This window comes from Prionailurus viverrinus, chromosome B3 (assembly GCF_022837055.1).
Source record: "Prionailurus viverrinus isolate Anna chromosome B3, UM_Priviv_1.0, whole genome shotgun sequence".
Classification (NCBI taxonomy): domain Eukaryota; kingdom Metazoa; phylum Chordata; class Mammalia; order Carnivora; family Felidae; genus Prionailurus; species Prionailurus viverrinus.
In genome coordinates, this window is record NC_062566.1 from 47,949,318 (window position 1) to 47,967,441 (window position 18,124).

General features: G+C 38.1%; 2 protein-coding genes across 5 annotated transcripts in view; one reads left to right on the forward strand and one right to left on the reverse strand.

Annotated features, from left to right (window-relative positions):
• Nucleotides 1–18,124, reverse strand: part of TMOD2 (tropomodulin 2) — a 74,719-nt gene that overhangs the window by 53,767 nt on the left and 2,828 nt on the right. For 2 of the 3 annotated variants that reach the window (XM_047863480.1, XM_047863482.1), the window contains exon 2: nucleotides 2,974–3,020. The gene's annotated coding sequence lies outside the window, so the exon portion shown is untranslated. Of the gene's footprint in view, nucleotides 1–934; nucleotides 1,061–2,973; nucleotides 3,021–18,124 lie in introns of those variants that run through there. The other variant, XM_047863481.1, reaches the window with a different exon arrangement.
• The window catches only part of LYSMD2 (LysM domain containing 2), a 60,147-nt gene continuing 43,200 nt past the window's right edge, over nucleotides 1,178–18,124 (forward strand). Inside the window, exon 1 of one of the 2 annotated variants that reach the window (XM_047863484.1) lies at nucleotides 1,178–1,293. The gene's annotated coding sequence lies outside the window, so the exon portion shown is untranslated. Of the gene's footprint in view, nucleotides 1,335–18,124 lie in introns of both variants that reach the window. The other variant, XM_047863483.1, reaches the window with a different exon arrangement.

Consider the following 18,124-nt stretch of genomic DNA (forward strand, 5'->3'; position numbering starts at 1 on the left):
TTACACGGAGAAAGAGACTCAGAGAGGTGAAGGGGCTTGCTCAGCTCCTTAATGGTACAGCTAGGACAGGAACCCGGATTAAAAAATACCTCCTGCGATGTTCTTTTTCATTCCCTTCCCAAGTGCCTTGTGATTCGGCCGTTTAATGGGTAAGATGAAGCCCTTGCATTCACGGCCTCCTTCATTGCTCATTTGCATTTTGCCTGCATCACCTTCCCACCTTTGAATGCTTTAAGTATAAATTCCCATTAGAAGCCTTTTATTAATATTATTATTTTAAAATCAATCTTCCTTTCTGCAGATCAACAGGGAAAATTTAGGAAGACTCAGGGAGCACATGCTACCACTACTTTAACCAGGAAAAAAAAAAAGAAGGTCTTGAGGACCTGCAGCATCAGGCCGCTCCGATTGCCGCTTTCCCGGAGGCTGAAACGCCCGGCGGGTGACAGCTCCAGGGATCTTAAAAAAAGATGCCAGCTAGAATCCACCCTTCCCCATCTCCCGCTTTAACGATGCAGTGACAGGCACAACGCTCCAGGAGCTTGTCTAACGTTCACCGGAGAGAAGAAAGTGGGGAACAAAGCCCAGCTTGGAAAAACCCAGCCCCGCAGCGCGAAGACTGGAGACCGCGCCCTCACTGCAGCGGCCCGCCGGGCAGCCGAGGCTGCGGAGCCGCAGTGCGGAGCGTGGGACACACACCCCGGCGGGCGCCTCTGGCCCGCGCCGCCCCCCGCCGCCCCGCGCCGCCCCGCACTACCCGCCCGGCCGCGGAGGCTAGAAGCGGCCCGGGTTCCGCGCGCCCGCCCCGCCGAGCGCGGACGCAGCGGAGCATCCTCAAGCCCCGCCGGGAGGGCGCGGCCGCCCACGCGCTGTGGGCCGGGGTCTGCAGACCACGCCTGGCCCCGGCCGGCCCTTACCCCCGCAGCGCGCTCACCCTTCCGTGCGCCCATCCCGGAGCCGGCGGTGCGGGCCGTAAGTCCGTCTGCCCCGAGGTAGCGGGGCCGACCGTGCAGGGGCGGCGCCGTGGCCCGGGCGAGCGCGGCGATCAACAGGCGGCTCCCGGCCGGGCGCGGCGCTGGGGCGCGCGGCGGCAGCGGAGCAGCCTGGGAAGCGTAGTTCGAGGCGGCGCGCCGCGGCCGCGCGGAGGCGGGACCCCCTGCCGGGTCCTCCCCTGCAGGTGTCCTCTCCCGGAATCTACGTCCGGACCCCGTCCCAGCTCCGCAGGCGACGAGGACCTCAGCCTTGGGAGAAAGCTGTGCAGCCTCTTTTGAGAAGCTCGGGGCTACGGATAGGGTGGGTGGCAAAGGCTTTTCAAGCCTGTGAGGAGCAGTTGGGTGAGTGAGCATCTTTACGCGAAAGCATGAGTTTTTACAGGCTTTACTGGGGCCTAGGGCGGGGACCCGGGAAGGAGGAGTAGCTAGGGTAGATGCCTGCAGGGACGGCTTAAGGTAAGACAGGTGGGGTTTAGCAAGGCTGATTTAAAGTTTTGGGGTTAGGTTGTTGGAGAGCCCATGCAGGCGCAGTGGCTTTTACTAGATGTGAGACTAGAAACTCTGCCTATCGAGTCTTGGCAACCTCATCTGTAAAATAGGCTTAAAACCTAAACAGGTATTATGAGGACTAAACCCGTATTAGGTGCGTGTACGAAAGCACCTCTGTTAGGCACTTAACACACCCATAATAAAGGTCCCTTCCTTGGGGGTTACAGGGGTTCCCGGGCACACTTCTCGCCTGGAAAGTCCTACCTACAATACTAAGTTAAAAACAGGTGAGCCTCATTGGGCTGGGTAAATGTTAAAACTCGCTCAGCTTGTTATTGTCAGCCTTTTAGCCCGTTAACTTCCTCCCGGAACGTACTGAAATGTGCTGTCTGCCAGGTTCTTGGGCGCTACAAAGATAGAGAAAATACAGTCTTGTTTCTGAAGCATGAAAGTCGGGTGGGGTGGGGTGACATAGGACAAAGACAGATATTACTCAAATATATGGCATAATGGGGTTATCTTCCAGAAGCTTTCTCTAATTAGATGTGCTGTCTCTCCTTTTTGAATGCTTTTTGCATATTTCTACTGCAACTCTTGTATATAGCATTTATCTCAACTGTAAAAGTATGTTGAGTTTTGTAAGTGGCTGCTTTGCAGTATTTTACATTATGATGAGATTTGCATCTTAGGGATGTGGTGGAAGGGAAATAAACCAAAGGGATGGATGCAGCATTGCTGGTGTAATCTGCCTGAAATAGGCAAAGGGTGAATCGAGGTGAAACAGCATCATGATCTAGCATGACTTGTGCAGTTATCATGTGGAAAAAAGAAAAAACCAACCCCCCCAAAACAAAAAACCCCAAAACCAAACCACCAAAAAACAAAACCACAGAGGAAATTCCATATTTGAAAATAATAACACAACTTTGCATTTGTGAAAATACTTTCCTACTCAATGTTCTTACTTGATTTTGGCAACAATCTGTGAGATACAGAACGAGGATTTTCCCCCAATTTCTTAGAGGCACAGAGAAGTGATATGACTTACTCAAGGTCACCTGGTAGATCATTAAGCCTATCTTCTCTCCTTCCACCCTGCCCCAGAAGAGGGTTAGCCCTGTCTTTCCTTTGTACATTTCAAAATAGGGTCATGCCTTCCTCCAGAAGGTGGGCTGAATCAGAAAACAAAGTTAATTCTCTAAGGCTCTTGGAACTAGCATGATGAACATTGGCCTACAGGGGATACTGAGAGACCAGTGGGATTTCCACTATCAACTGTAGTAATGGACTGCCTCCTCACCAGAATGACACATCTGATCTGGAAAGTGTGAAATGAAATGGAGACATGACCAAATCAGCTGAAATCATGTTCCCAAGTTTTCTTGTCATTTGTTATTGCACATACCCTATGTGACATGATATCTTTGACTTTTTTATGTTGTGCATTTATCATAAGTCATAGCCTCTGTTAAATAAGAACAGGACTACTTACAGATCAAGCCAGCAGTTTCCCCAGAGAAAGTTGATGGTAGGCATAAGCTGAAAATAATAAAACAGTTTTATTCAGATTGGAAGAAAGAGTAGAAAAGGTTCGATATATGAAAGATACTCAGTGATGTACCATCTTTCTCTTTTGGTTTCTTGTGGTTCCCCACAAGGAAAACATCTGCGTGTGATAAAATGAATGGAGCATTACTTCAGATGAAGACTGCGACAGGAAGCAGGCATAGAAATGGTTTCTTAAGTTAAAGTCATAGTTGGCAGCCAAAGCAAAGATATTAGAGCTCTGTGACAGTCCCAGAGCCATGCACCAGCTCCAGGAGGATACTGACACCAAATTAAAGACAGTAAGTTGTGAAAAAGAACTTCTAATCAATCTCCGTACCATGAGGGCTAGAAGCTAGTAGATGTTGATGGATGGGGCAGAAAGGTACAACAATGAACCTTTCTATTTTTAATGTTGAAACTTAATGGAAAGATATCATCAGTTCCAGTTTGTTTAGTTCTTTAAATCTAATATCTACATCTAAAACTTTTTAAGGGAAAAATGGATGTCAGTCATACCTATGACTTATCAGCTGAAACCCATCATCATTTTTGGACCATATCTTGTAGGTTTAACTTTCAACTTGCTTTTTAGAAAATGCAAATGTAAAATTGAAACAGGTAGAGCTGGAAGGGACCTTACATATAATCTTATCTAATATCTTTGTGTAGGTGAGGAAGCTGATATGTCAACAGTAAACGTCACTTGACACAAAGTAAAAAATTCTGTGTGGGGGCGCCTGGGTGGCGCAGTCGGTTAAGCGTCCGACTTCAGCCAGGTCACGATCTCGCGGTCCGTGAGTTCGAGCCCCGCGTCAGGCTCTGGGCTGATGGCTCAGAGCCTGGAGCCTGTTTCCGATTCTGTGTCTCCCTCTCTCTCTGCCCCTCCCCCGTTCATGCTCTGTCTCTCTCTGTCCCAAAAATAAATAAACGTTGAAAAAAAAATTAAAAAAAAAATTCTGTGTGGCAGTTATAATGAAATATTTTTATTATTCACAAAGGAATATGTAGTATACCTCATTAGGAACGTATAGCAGATACTCAACATCCATTCACGTCTCTTCCTTCTTTACAGAAGTCTGTATAGGTGTGTTTACCTATTAGGGAAGGTGACCCTATTACCATCTCAGAGGTACACTCCTAAACTATCACTGGCAAGATCCTTTTGACTGGCCAGTGAGAGGTTGGGGTGGGCATGCAAACCAGTTCTGGTATGTGAGACCTGAGGAGAGGTCTGTGAAAGCCTTCTGGGAAAGATTTTCTTGCTCTTCAACAGGGACATACAGGGAAACATGCCACCATCTCCACTGATGTTGTTGCATCTGGCCGTGTTATCTGAAAGTGGCCCTTTAGGAAGCCAGCACACCGATGATGGCACAGTAAAGAGTCAGAATGACCCTGGGTCTGTGATGTTGTTGTTTAGTCAGTAAATCAATCAGAACTGGTACTGCCCCGCTTGTAGATTTCTTGTTATATGAGATAATAAATATCCGTATTGATGAGTCAGTTTGAGATGGATTTTTCTGTTACTTCAAGCTGAAACCATCCTACATGTTACAAATGAAAGGTAAAAGTGAATTCTTTGAATGGACTGAAGGTCTGCTTCTCAGAGTTAATAAAAGCAAACAACAACTACAGCCGCAGGCAAAGGATGGGGATATTATCACATAATGGATAGAAGTATGGGTTATAACATCAGACAGACCTGGGTTTGAACCCAAATATTTACTGCCTGGTTGACTGTGATCAATTTTTTTAAACCTCTCTAAGCTTCATTTTCTTTATCTCTAGACTGGGGACAATAATACATACCACACTGGGTTGTTATACAGATTAAATAGGATAATTTGTGTCAAGGATGCTACAAAGGACATGGTGCTTAGTAAGCACTGCAGGAGTGGCAACTATGTTGATGCACTATGAATTAATTCACATTTATAGTGTACCTGGCAGCAGGCATCTAGAAGTGAATCACTATATAATAGTGACCATGTTAAATGACATCACAGGAATGCAATCAGCAAAATCCAGAATGTGGGAAACTCTACACGACAACCCACTTCTTCAATAATTGCAAGAAAAATAAAAGAGGGAGAGTTTATGGATACACAGAAACATAAGAGACAAATATTGAAATACAATGCGTGGTACATCTTGATTTGCACAAAGCAGCTGTCTAAAACATCACATTTATGAGAGAACTGAGGGACATTAGAATATAGGATATTTGATTATATTAAATTAAGATATTTTAATTTTTTTATTTTTATTTTTTATTTTTTTTTTTAATAAGTTTTTTTTTTTTTTAAATGCCTTCCCTTCTTTTTTTTTTTTTTTTTTTTTTTTTTTTAATTTTTTTTCAACGTTTATTTATTTTTGGGACAGAGAGAGACAGAGCATGAACGGGGGAGGGGCAGAGAGAGAGGGAGACACAGAATCGGAAACAGGCTCCAGGCTCTGAGCCGTCAGCCCAGAGCCCGACGCGGGGCTCGAACTCACGGACCGCGAGATCGTGACCTGGCTGAAGTCGGACGCTTAACCGACTGCGCCACCCAGGCGCCCCAAGATATTTTAATTTTTTTAGATGTGATAATGGTACCATATTGTTTTTAAAGAGTCCTTATCTTTTGGAAAGATACTACTGGATATTAGTGAAAAAATACTGAATATTTGAAGAAGAAATAATATCTGGGTACTTTAAAAATAATCCAGTGTGGGAGTGGTAGTAGGGTGGCAGCATCAGGGTATAGATGAAACAAGATTGGCCATGAGTTGATAATGATTGAAGCTGGGTGATGCACCCATTCTCTCTACATTTTTCAAAACATCTTCATTGAGATATATTTAATTTATGATAAATTCACCTTTTTAAAGTATACAATTTGATGGTTTTTAGTACATACACAGAGTTAATTATCACCCAATCTGACTTTAGAACATTTTCAAAATCCCCCCCAAAAACCCCATGCACATTAGCTGACATTATTCCCCCTCCTCCCATAATGCCAGACCCTGGAAACTGCTAATCTATTTTGCCTTCTCTGGATTTGCTTGTTCTGGACTTTTCACATAAATGAGATATGTGGTTTTGTGACTCCTTCTTTCACTTAGCATAATGGTTTCAAGGTTCATCCATGTTGTAACATATATCAGTACCTTATTTTTTTTTATGGCCAAATAACATCCTACTCTATGGATGTGCTGCATTTTCTTTATTTGTCAGTTGATGGACATTTAGGTTGATTCCACATTTTGGATATTATGGATAATGCTGCTATGCATATCTGTGTACATTTTGTATAGACATGTTTTCATTACTCTTGGGTATATACCTATGTATAGAATTGGTAGGTCATGTGGTAACTTTATGTTTAGCATTTTGAGGAACAGCCAAACTGTTTTCCAAAGCAGCTGAACCATTTGACATTTTTACCAGTAATGTATGAGGGTTCCAATTTCTCTGTATCTTTGCCATCACTTGTTAATGTCTGTCTTTTTTGTTTTTATTATAGCCATTCCAGTGAATGTGAAGTAGTAGCCCATTGTGATTTTGATGTGCATTTCTCTAATGACTAATGATAAGCATTTTTTAATGTGCTTATTGGCCATTTTTATATCTCCTTTGGAGATATTTCTATTCAAATCCTTTGCATTTTTTTCCAGGTGTACAACATAGTGATTTGACAATCCTATACATTATGAAATGTTCACCACAAATTTAGTTATCATCTGTTGCCATACAAAGATATTACAATATTATTGACTATATTCCCTATGTTGTACTTTCATCCTGTGACTAACTTATTTTATAACCAGATGCTTGTACCTTATAATTCTCTTTACCTGTTTCATCTATCCCCTGACACCCCTCTTCTCTGGCAAACATCAGTTCTTTGAATTTATGAGTTTGTTTCTGTTTGTTTTGTGTTTTAGATTCCACATGTGAGTGAGATCATATAGTATTTCTCTTTCTCTGACTTATTTTACTTGTCACGCTACTCTCTAGGTCTACCCATGTTATCATGAATGGCAAGATTTCATTCTTTTTATGGCTGAGTAATATTCCATTGTGTATATACACCACATCTCCTTTATCCATTCACTATTGATGGATACCTAGGTTGCTTCCATATCTTGACTCATATAAATAATGCTGCAATAAACATAGGGGTGAATATTATTTTTGAACTAGTATTTTTGTTTCCTTTGAGTAAATACCTAGTAGTGGAATTACTGGATTTTGTGGTATTTCTATTTTTAATTTTTTGAGGAACCTCCATGTACTGTTTTCCATAGAGGTTGCACCAATTTATATTCCCACCAACAGTGCATAAGTTTTCCCTTTTCTCCACATCCTTGGCAACACTTGTTTTTTCTTGTCTTTTTGATACTAGCCATTTTGACTACTGTGAGGTGCTCCTTGTAGTTTTGATTTGTCTTTCCCTGATGACTAGTGATGTTAAGCATCTTTCTACGTGTCTGTTGGTCATCTGTATGTCTTCTTTAGAAAAATGTCTCTTTGGGTCCTCTGCCCATTTTTAAATTGAATTGTTTTTTTTAGTGTTGAGTTGTAGAAGTTCTATATATTCTTTGAATACTAGCTCCTTATTGGATATAGCATTTACAAATATCTTCTCCCATTCAGAAAGTTGTGTTTTCATTTTGTTGATGGTTTGTTGTGCAAAAGTTTTTTAGTATGCTGTAGTCTCAATTGTTTGTTTTTGCTTTTGTTTGCCTTGCCTAAGGAGATGGATCCAGAAAAATATTGCTAAGGCTAATGTCTGAGAGTTTATTGCCTATTTTTCTTATAGGAGTCTTATGGTTTCAGGTCTTAAATTTAGGTCTTTAATCCATTTTGAGTTTATTTTTGAGCATGCTGTAAGAAAGTGGCCCAGTTGTATTCTTTTGCATGTAGCTGTCTGGTTTTCCCAACACCATTTATTGAAGAGATTTTTTTTTCCCCAAGTGTACATTCTTGCCTCCTTTGTCCTAGACTAGTTGGCCTTATAAATATGGGTTTATTTCTGGGCTTTCAATTCTATTCCATTGATCGATGTGTCTATTCCTGTGTCAATACTGCACTGTTTTGATTACAATAGCTTTGTAGTACAGTTTGAAATCTGGGATTATAGATACCTCCAGCTTTGCCTTTCTCAAGATTGCTTTGGCTATTGGGAGTCTATTGTGGTTCCATAAATATTTTAGGATTTTTTTGTTCTAGTTCTGTGCAAAATACTATGAATATTTTGATAGAGATTACATCAAATCTGTAGATTACTTTGGGCAGTATAAACATTTAAAAAATATTATTTCTTCCAATCCATGAGCATAACACATCTTTCTATTTATTTGTGTCATCTTCAGCTTCTTCCTTCAATGTGTTATAGTTTTCAGAGTGCAGGCCTTTCACCTCCTTGGTTAAATTTATTTCTAGGTATTTTATTCTTTATGATGCAGTTGTAAATGGGATTATTTTCTTAATGTCTCTTTTTAATTGGGTTGTCTTCTCATTGTTGATCTGTAAAATTTTTTTTTAATATGTTCTGGTTATATATCTTTTATCAGACATGTGATTTGCATATATTTTCTCCCATTCTGTGGATTGTTCTTTTTTTTTCACTTTCTTGATGGTATCTTTTCATAAGTACCCTTTATCAGTTTGAGGTTTCTGCCTATTCCTACTTTGTTTGATAGTTTTATCATGAAAGGGTGTTGGATTTCACCAAATTTTTTTTCTGTATCCATAAAGATGATCATGTGGGGTTTTCCCTTTGTTTTATTAATATGGTATATTATATTGATATTTCAGATGTTCAATGAACTTTCTTAGGTTAAATCCCATCTGGCCATGGTATATAATCCTTTTTACATGTTGATGGATTTGATTTGCTAATATTTTGCGGAGAATTTTTACCTCCATATTTATGAGAACTGTTTGCAGTTTTCTTTTTATGTCTTTAATTAGTTTTGGTATCAGAGTAATATTGGCCCTATAGAATGAGTTAGAAAGTATTCCCTCTTATTTTTTGGAAGTATTTGTGAAGAATTGGTATTAATTCTTTAAATGTTAAGTAGAATTAACTCATGAAGCCTTTTGGCCTTGGCTTTTCTCTGTTGGAAATTTCAAAATTACTAATTCAGTCTCTTTGCTTTTTCTACATATATTCGGAATATGTAGGGACACCTGGGTGGTTCAGTTGGTTGGGGGTCTGGCTCTTGATTTTTGGCTCAGGTCATTGTCTCGTGTTTCGTGGGTTTGAGCCCTACATTGGGTTGCACAATGAGAGTGTAGAACCTCTCTCTCTCTCTCTCTGCCCCTCCTCTGCTTGCATGCACACTCTCTCTCAAAATTAATAACCTTAAAAAAAAGAATATGTATATCTTCTTGAGTCAGTTTCATTAGTTTATGTCTTCCTAGGAATTTATTCATTTCATCTAAGTTATCTACTTTATTGGCATATAATTCTTCATAGTATTTATTATCTTTTTTATTTCTGTAAAGTCAATGGTGATGTCCCCTCTTATACTCCTAATTTTAGTATGTGAGTCTTTTCTCTTTTTCTCTTGGTCAGTCTAGCTAAAGATTTGTCAATTTTGTTGATCTTTTCAAAGAACCAACTTTTTTCCCCCTTTTCTCTATTGTTTTTCTAGTCTCCATTTAATTTATTTCTACTATAGTCTTTATTATCATGGCCTAGATGATTTCCCTGTGAATTCTACCAAGCATTTGAGAAAGAAATGATACCAATTCTCTGTATGTCTTCCAGAAAATGGAAGCACAGAGAATACTTCCTTATTCATTCTGTTAGGCCAGTATTACCCTAATAACAAAACCAAAGACATTACAAGAAAGGAATTACAGACCGATATCTTTCATAAAAATAGAGGCAAAAGTCTTCAACAAAATATTAATAGATTGAATTTAACAATGTATAGGGAAAATGATCCATTATGACCAAGTGGGATTTTTTCCAGGTATACAGGTCTGGTTCAACATTCAAAAAAACATTCAAAAAAAATTACATTAGTTTGTTGTAATCATATTGATTGGTTACAATCATTATTGTACAATTATTATTGATTGTAATCATATCAATAGATAGAGAAAAAGCATTGAACAAAGTTCAACCTTCACTCATGATAAAAAGCTCCCGGAAAAACTAGGAATAGAGCTCCCAGAAAACTAGGATAAAAAGCTCCCAGAACTTCCTTAATATGAAAAACAACGGCTAAAAAAAAAAAATTACTGATCGCATGATACTTAATGATGAGAAGTGAGATACTTTTCCCCTAGGATCAGAAACTAGGCAAGGTTGTCTCCTCTTGCCAATTCTTTTTTTTTTTTATGTTTATTTTTTGAGAGAGAGAGAGAGAGGCAAGGTGTGAGTGGGGAAGGGGCAGAGAGAGAGGGAGAGGGAGACATAGAATCTGAAGCAGGCTCCAGGCTCTGAGCTGTTAGCACAGAGGCTGACTTGGGGTTCGAACTCAAGAACTTCAAGATCATGACCTGAGCCAAAGTTGGATGCTTAACTGACTGAGCCACTGAGGTGTCCCTCCTCTTGCCATTTCTAGTCCACATTGACTAGAAGTCGTAGTTAATGCAATGTGAGAAGAAGGGTTGGGAGAAGGTTATATACAGATTAGGAAGGAAAAAGTAAAACTGTCTTTGTTTATAGATGCATAATTTTTATGTAGGAAATCCCAAATAATCATTGAAAAAACAAACAAATTAACCCTGGAACTACTAAGTCATTATAACAAGGTTGTAGATACAACCTATACAGAAGTCAATTGCTTTCCTATAATTGGAAGTTGAAATTAAAAATGCAACACCATTTACATTAGTACCCTCCTCCCCACAAAAAAGCAAAGAAAGAAAAAATACTTAGGTATATTTATAATATCTATGTGAGAGGAAACAACAAAACTCTGATGAAAGAAATCAAAGAAGATCTAAATAAATGACGAGATATTTCATGTTCATGGAGAGAAAAACTCAATATTGTTAGGATGTCCATTCTTCTCAGTTTGACCTGTAGATTTAATGCAATGCAATCAAAATCCCAGCAGGTTATTTTGTAGATGTCAACAAACTGATTCCAAAATTTATATAGAAAAGGGCGCCTGGATGGCTTAGTTGATTAAGCATCTGACTCTTGATTTTGGCTCAGGTCATGATCTCACAGTTTGTGAGATTGAGCCCCATGTCGGGCTCTGTGCTCGGAGCACAGAGCCTGCTTGGGATTCTGTCTCTCCCACTCTCTTTGCCCCTCCCCTCCTAAAAATAAATAAATAAACTTAAAAAAATAATCCAAAATTTATATGGAAAGACAGAAGATCCAGAATAGCCAATACAATACTGAAGGAGAACAAAGTCAAAGAACTTACACTACTCAGCTTCAAGAATTACTATAAAGCTACTGTAGTCAAGATAATGTGGTATTGGTGAAACACAAATAAATCAATGGAACAGAACAGAGACCCCAGAAATAGACTCATACAAATATGGTTATCTCATCTTTGAAAAAGAAGCAAAGGAAATTTAATGAAGAAAGGATAGCCTTGGTGCACCTGGGTAGCCCAGTTGGTTGAGTGTCTGACTTCAGCTCAGGGCATGATCTCATGGCTTGTGAGTTTGAGCCCCACATTGGGCTCTGTGCTGACAGCTTGAAGCCTGGAGCCAGTTTCAGATTCTGTGTCTCCCTCTGTCTCTCTGCCTCTTCCCTGCTTACACTGTGTCTCTCTCTCAAAAATAAGTAAACATTAAAAGAAATTAAAAAAAAAAAAGGATACTCTTTTCATCAAATGGTGCTGGAACAATTAGACACCCAATTGAACACCCAAAAGTGTTCCGACTTTTTGCTGTTCACAAAAATTAACTCAAGATGGATGAGCGATCTAAATACAAAACACAAAACTACAAAACTTCTAGAAGATAACATAGGAAAAAATCTAGGTGACTTTGAAATTGGCAAGGACTTTTTAGACAACACCAACAGTAGATCCATGAAAGACAAAATTGGTAAGTTGCACTTGATTAAAGTTGAAAACCTCTGCTCTCAGAAGGACACTGTCAAAAGAATGAAAGGGCAAGCCATAGAGTGAGGAAAAAATATTTGTTGGCAAAGATGTGGGGAAGTTGGAACCCTCACATGTTAACAGTGGGAATGTAAAATGCTACAAGGGCTATAAAAAACAGTTAGGCGGTTCCTCAAAAACCTAAACATAGAATTACCATATGACCCAGCAATTCCACTCCAGAGTATCTGTCCAGAGAAACTGAAAGCAAGCACTTGAACAGATACTTATATATCAGTGTTCATTGCAGCATTATTTACAATAGCCATAAGTTGGAAACAACCCAATTGTTCATCAACAGATAAATGGAAAAACAAAATGTGATATATCCATACAATGGAATATTTTTCAGCCATAAAAAGAAATGAAGTTCTTTTAAAAACATTTTTGTTATTTAAATGTATTTGACAATGCTATATTAGTTTCAGGTGTACAACATAGTGATTCAACAATTCTTTACCCAGTGTTCACCGTAAGTGTAGTTACCATCTGTCACCATACAGCCTAATACAGTATTATTAGCTTTATTTCCTATACTTTGGTTTTCATCTCTGTGACTTGTTTACTTTAGAGCTGCAAATTTGTACCTCCTAATCCCCTTTACCTACTTCATCCATCCCCCATGCCCACCTTTCTAGTAACCACCAGTTTGTTCTCTGTATCTATGAGTTTTCCTTCCTTCCTTCCTTCCTTCCTTTTTCTTTCTCTTTTTTCTTTCTTTTCTTTCTTTCTTTCTTTCTTTCTTTCTTTCTTTCTTTCTTTCTTTCTTTCTTTCCTAGATTCCACATATAAGGGAAATTATATGGTATTTGTCTTTCTTAGTCTGACTTATTTTACTTATAATACCCTCTAGGTTCATCTGAATGAAGTTCAGATACATATTACAGTATGGATAAACCTTCAGGATGTTATGCTAAATAAAATAAGCCAGACACAAAGGGACAAATATTCTAAGTTTCTACTTACATGAAATATCTAGAATAGGCAAATTCATAGAGACAGTAGATTAGAGGTGACTGGGGACTGGGAAAGGCAAAAATGGGGAGTTATTGCTTAGCTGTTACAATTTCTGTTTGAAGTGATGAAAGGTTTTAGAAATAGACAGTGGTGATGGTTACACTACACTGTGAATGTAATTAATGCTACCAAATTGTATACTTAAAAATGGTTAAAGTGGGGACATCTGGCTGCCTCAGTAAAGCATGTGACTCTTGATCTCAGGATCATGAGTTCAACCCCCACACAGGGTGTAGAGCTTACTTAAAATCTTTTTTAAAATGGTTAAAGTAGTTAGTTTTAGGGGTACCTGGGTGTCTTAGTTGGCTAAGCATCTGACTTCGGCTCAGGTCATGATCTTCCGGTCCATGAGTTCAAGCCCCATGTTATGCGCTATGCTGTCATGACAGCTCAGAGCCTGGAGCTGCTTCAGATTCTGTGTCTCCCTCTCTCTCTGCCCCTACCCCACTCATGCTCTGTTTCTCTCTCTCTCAAAAAATAAACATCAAAAACATTTTTTAAGTAATTTTATGTTTTATATATTTTACCACAACTAAAAAAAAAAAGCTAATGTTATATGAATATGCAAAAAACCATTGACTCACATACTTTAAATGGATGAATTGTATGGCATGTGACTTATTTCTCAAAAAAGCTATTCAACCATGCAATTATATAAGTTTAGCACAATTTGCTTATCTATTCTGCTTTTGATGTGTAATTGTTTCCTGTTTTTTGTTATTCTGAACATTGCTACAATGGACATTCTCATGTTTCCTGGTGTATAGGTGCAAGGTTTTCAACAGGGCATATACAGTTTCTAGTTTGGAATTTCTGATTTGTAGAAATGAATATGTACAGTTTTGCAAGATAATGGTAGAGTGCTTTTCAAGGTGATTGTACCAATTGTACTTGTCCCAGCACTGCATAGAATCCTACCTTCACCAATAACTGGTCTTGCCAAACTTTTGCCAATCTGATGAACATAAAATAGTTACTCTTTGTGGCCTTAAGGTGAATTTTTTTGATTATTATTGAGGTTGAGCATTTTTCATATGTTTATTTACCACTAAGATTTTTTTCTTCTATAAAATTCTAGTTGTGCCATTGAGGTATTTGGTTTTTTTTGTTTGTTATGTAGGAGTTAGCTTTTCAAATATTCTAGATATTAACCTTTGGTTGGTTGTATATGTTACAAATAAAACATTCTTTGTTATCAGTATTTATGCACTTTTTAAATTCAGATAGCCAAAGTTCAAATAATGAAGAATACCTAGATTTTCAGAATCTATTTGGTTCCTCATTTTCATATAAAACTTAGCTAGAGTTTGGAGCATCAAGGTGGCTCAGTTGGTTGAGCATCCAACTTTGGATCAGGTCATGACCTTGGTTGGTAGGTCGAATCCTACATTAGGCTCACTGCTGTCAGAGCAAAACCTGCTTCAGATCCTCTGCCCCGCTCTCTCCCTCTGCCCCCTTCCCCCAAATAAATAAAAACATTAAAAAAATTAAAAGTTAGCTAGGGTTTGAATACTGAAGTACAATTGAAAGATTTTATTCAAATGTTTTTGTTTCCTGGGACATCTGTATCTTCTTCTAGCTGCTAATTTAATTTTTCTTTAAGGTATCTTTTTGTTAGCAGAAGTTCTTAATTTTAATGTTCTCATGCTTACCAATCTTTTATGAATAATGCTTTTTTGTCTTGATAAATAAGTATTTTCTGTTTTTTTTTTTTAATGTTTATTCATGTTTCAGAGGCAGAGACAGAGTGTGAGCAGGGGAAGGACAGAGAGAGAGGGAGACACAGAATCTGAAGCAGGCTCCAGACTCTGAGCTGTCAGCACAGAGCCTAAAGCAGGGCTCCAACTCATGAACCGTGAGATCATGACCTGAGCGGAAGTTGGTGCTTAACTCACTGGGCCACCCATGTGCCCCAAGAAGTATTTTCTTATCCTGAGATCATAAGGATATTTTTCTGTATATTCTTCTGAAGGTTTTAAAAGTTTTATCTTTCATATTGAAGTCTGTAATCCATCGTAAGTTAAATTTTGTATGTGGTAGGAAGTGGAGATCTAGCATGGGGATGACCAATTGTCCTGAAGTCTTCTATTTCATAGCCATTCCCAGTGATCTACACTGCCACCTGTGTCATAGATGAAGTTCTCATACATTTATGATTCTATTTCTGGATGCACTATTGGTATCCATTAGTCTCCCAGCATGAATAACATCCTGTCCTAAATATTGCTCCATAATAATTCTTGATGTCTGGTAAGGCAGTTTCCCTTTGCTTATTCTTCAGAAGTATCTTGGCTGTCTGTGGGTCTTTGCTCTTCCATATCACCTGTAGAATTAGCTTGTCATGTTTCTTGCAAACCTATATTGGGATATTAATTGCTGCTGCACAGAAGATACAGATCAATTTGTATTTTGAGTCTTCCTGTCTATAAACATAGCATAGTGGGTTTTTTTTTTCATTTAAGTCTTCTTTAATATATTTTAATAAACTTAAAACTTTTTTCTTTTTAAAGGTCTTATCCTTTCTTAGATTCATTTCTCGGTTCCATCTATTCTGTCATTTAATCTATTAATGTTTTAATATTAAGGCACCCTTGGATTTCTGGGATAAAGTCCATGTTCGTGATGGATTATTTTTTGTAAGCATTGCTTGATTTGGCTTCACAATGTCTTAAGATTCTTAGATCCATGTTTCTGAGTGGGATGCCTTTCTCAGCTGGTTTGGGTCATAGTTATAAGATTGGGTGTGTGGTTATACACTGAACTGATTTGGGCATTGTTCCTGCTACTTTTGTTCTCTGAAAGAGTTTATATAAGATTGGACTGGTGTTTTCCTTGAAAGGTTGATAGAATCTTCCAACAAGATCTTCTGGAGGCTGATTTTTTTTTTTTTTTGTAACAAGATTTTTAACTCTAGTACTGATCCAGTTTCTTTAATGGTTATAACAACTGTTCCGACTTTTTATGTCTTCATATATTAGTTTAGGCAAGTTGTTTCTTGTTCTAGCTTTCAAATTTCTCTTGTTTTGATATATAAAGCTGTCCCTTTTTAAATTGCCAGCCTAGTTATGAATTTTATTTGAAAAATTAATCTAAATTGAAAATATTTATAGTAGGAGGACTTAATACTAGCTGAGACCTTCCAGCTTGCCAGAACCAGAACTCCAGATAGGTGCTTCTTTGACTTTACTAGATATTATCACCTAGCATTTTAAAGCAGTTGCACCGCTTTATATTGCCAACAGTATGTGAGATTTCCTTTTGTTTGACAATTTCACCAGTACTTAGAACCGTCCAGTTCTTTAATTTTTGCTAATCTCATGCCTATGAAATTGTAATTTTAAATTGAATTTCTTTGCTTAGTGGTAACATTATATTTCCTTAGGTTTGTTGGCCACTTGAGTTTTATCTCCTGAAAAATTTTGATCATTTTTTTAGTGTTTGTCTTTTTATAACTCATAGTCATTTTAATATATTCTGGATAATAATACTTTGTCAGTTATATGTATTCAAATATATTTTTCCATTTTATACCTATCTATTCAACTTTTAAGGTACCTTTCAAGGCAGAGAAAATTTTAATGTTGATATATAGAATTTACCAGCTTTTTTTTATTCTTTGTGGTTTGTAATTTGGTATCCTGCTTAAGAGATCTTTTGCTATCTCCAGGTTATAAAGATACTGTTCTAAAAGTATTAAAGTTTGTTAAAGAAGATTCCAATTAGATCTTTAATCTGTAACTGATTTTGATACATGGTATGGAAGATATTTAATTTGATTTTTTCCCACAGGATTAACTGTGCCAACAGCATTCATTGTCATAGATTAACTTCTCTGATATGGATGGGCCTGTTTCTGTGCTTTCTTCGTTGTCCCTTTGTTATATTTGTCTATTCTGGCAGCACTACCGCAATGGTGTAGTTCTCATGGCTGCATTGCAAGTCTTGATGGCTGTGAAGGTAAGTCCCTCTTCCTCAGTTCTTCAGAAACATCTTCTCTTCTTAGCTCTTATCTTCCATATGAATTTTAAGATAGGCCTGTCATGTCCTTTGAAGAATCCTATAGGGATTTTGGTTGGAATTTTTTTTTAATTTTTTTTAACATTTATTCATTTTTGAGAGACAGAGACAGAGTGCAAGTGGGGTAGGGGCAGAGAGAGAGAGAGAGACAGAGGGAGACACAGAATCCGAAGCAGGCTCCAAGCTCCAAGCTGTCAGCACAGAGCCTGACACAGGGCTCAAACTCACAAACCGTGAGATCATGACCTGAACAGAAGTTGGACGCTCAACCGACTGAGCCACCCAGGCACCCCTTGGTTGGAATTTCAGTGAGTTTATTTTTAGTTTGGGAAGGAAATGATATTTTCATTATTTTGCATCTTCCCATCCATAAACATGGTAAATCTCTGCTTTTATTTGCATCTTCTTTTTTATCTATCAGTAGAATTTTATAGTTTTTCCGTGTAAAGCAGGCTCTGGTTTTCTTAACTTTATTCCTAAATATTTAAGGTCATCTTTTCCACAATATATTTTCTGATTGGTTGATGCAATTGATATTTGCATATTGATCTTTTATTTTATAACTTTGAAGTTTGGATAGTTCCGATGTAGACATTATTTGTATTGCGTGTAAACATTTTAGTGTTGTCTATTTTCATAAACAACAGTTTATTTCTTTTCAGTCTTCCTTTCCCTTTCTCCTTTTTCTTACTGCACTGACTAGGGATTCCAGAACAAAATTAAATAGAAACAGTAATAGAAGCATTCCTTTTCTTTTCTTTTTTTTTTTTAGTTTTATTTATTTTTTATTTATTTTTTTCAATATATGAAATTTATTGTCAAATTGGTTTCCATAAAACACCCAGTGCTCATCCCAAAAGGTGCCCTCCTCAATACCCATCACTCACCTTCCCCACCCTCCCACCCCCACCAACCCTCAGTTTGTTTTCAGTTTTTTGGTTTTTTTTTGTTTTTAATTTTTTTTTTCAACGTTTATTTATTTTTGG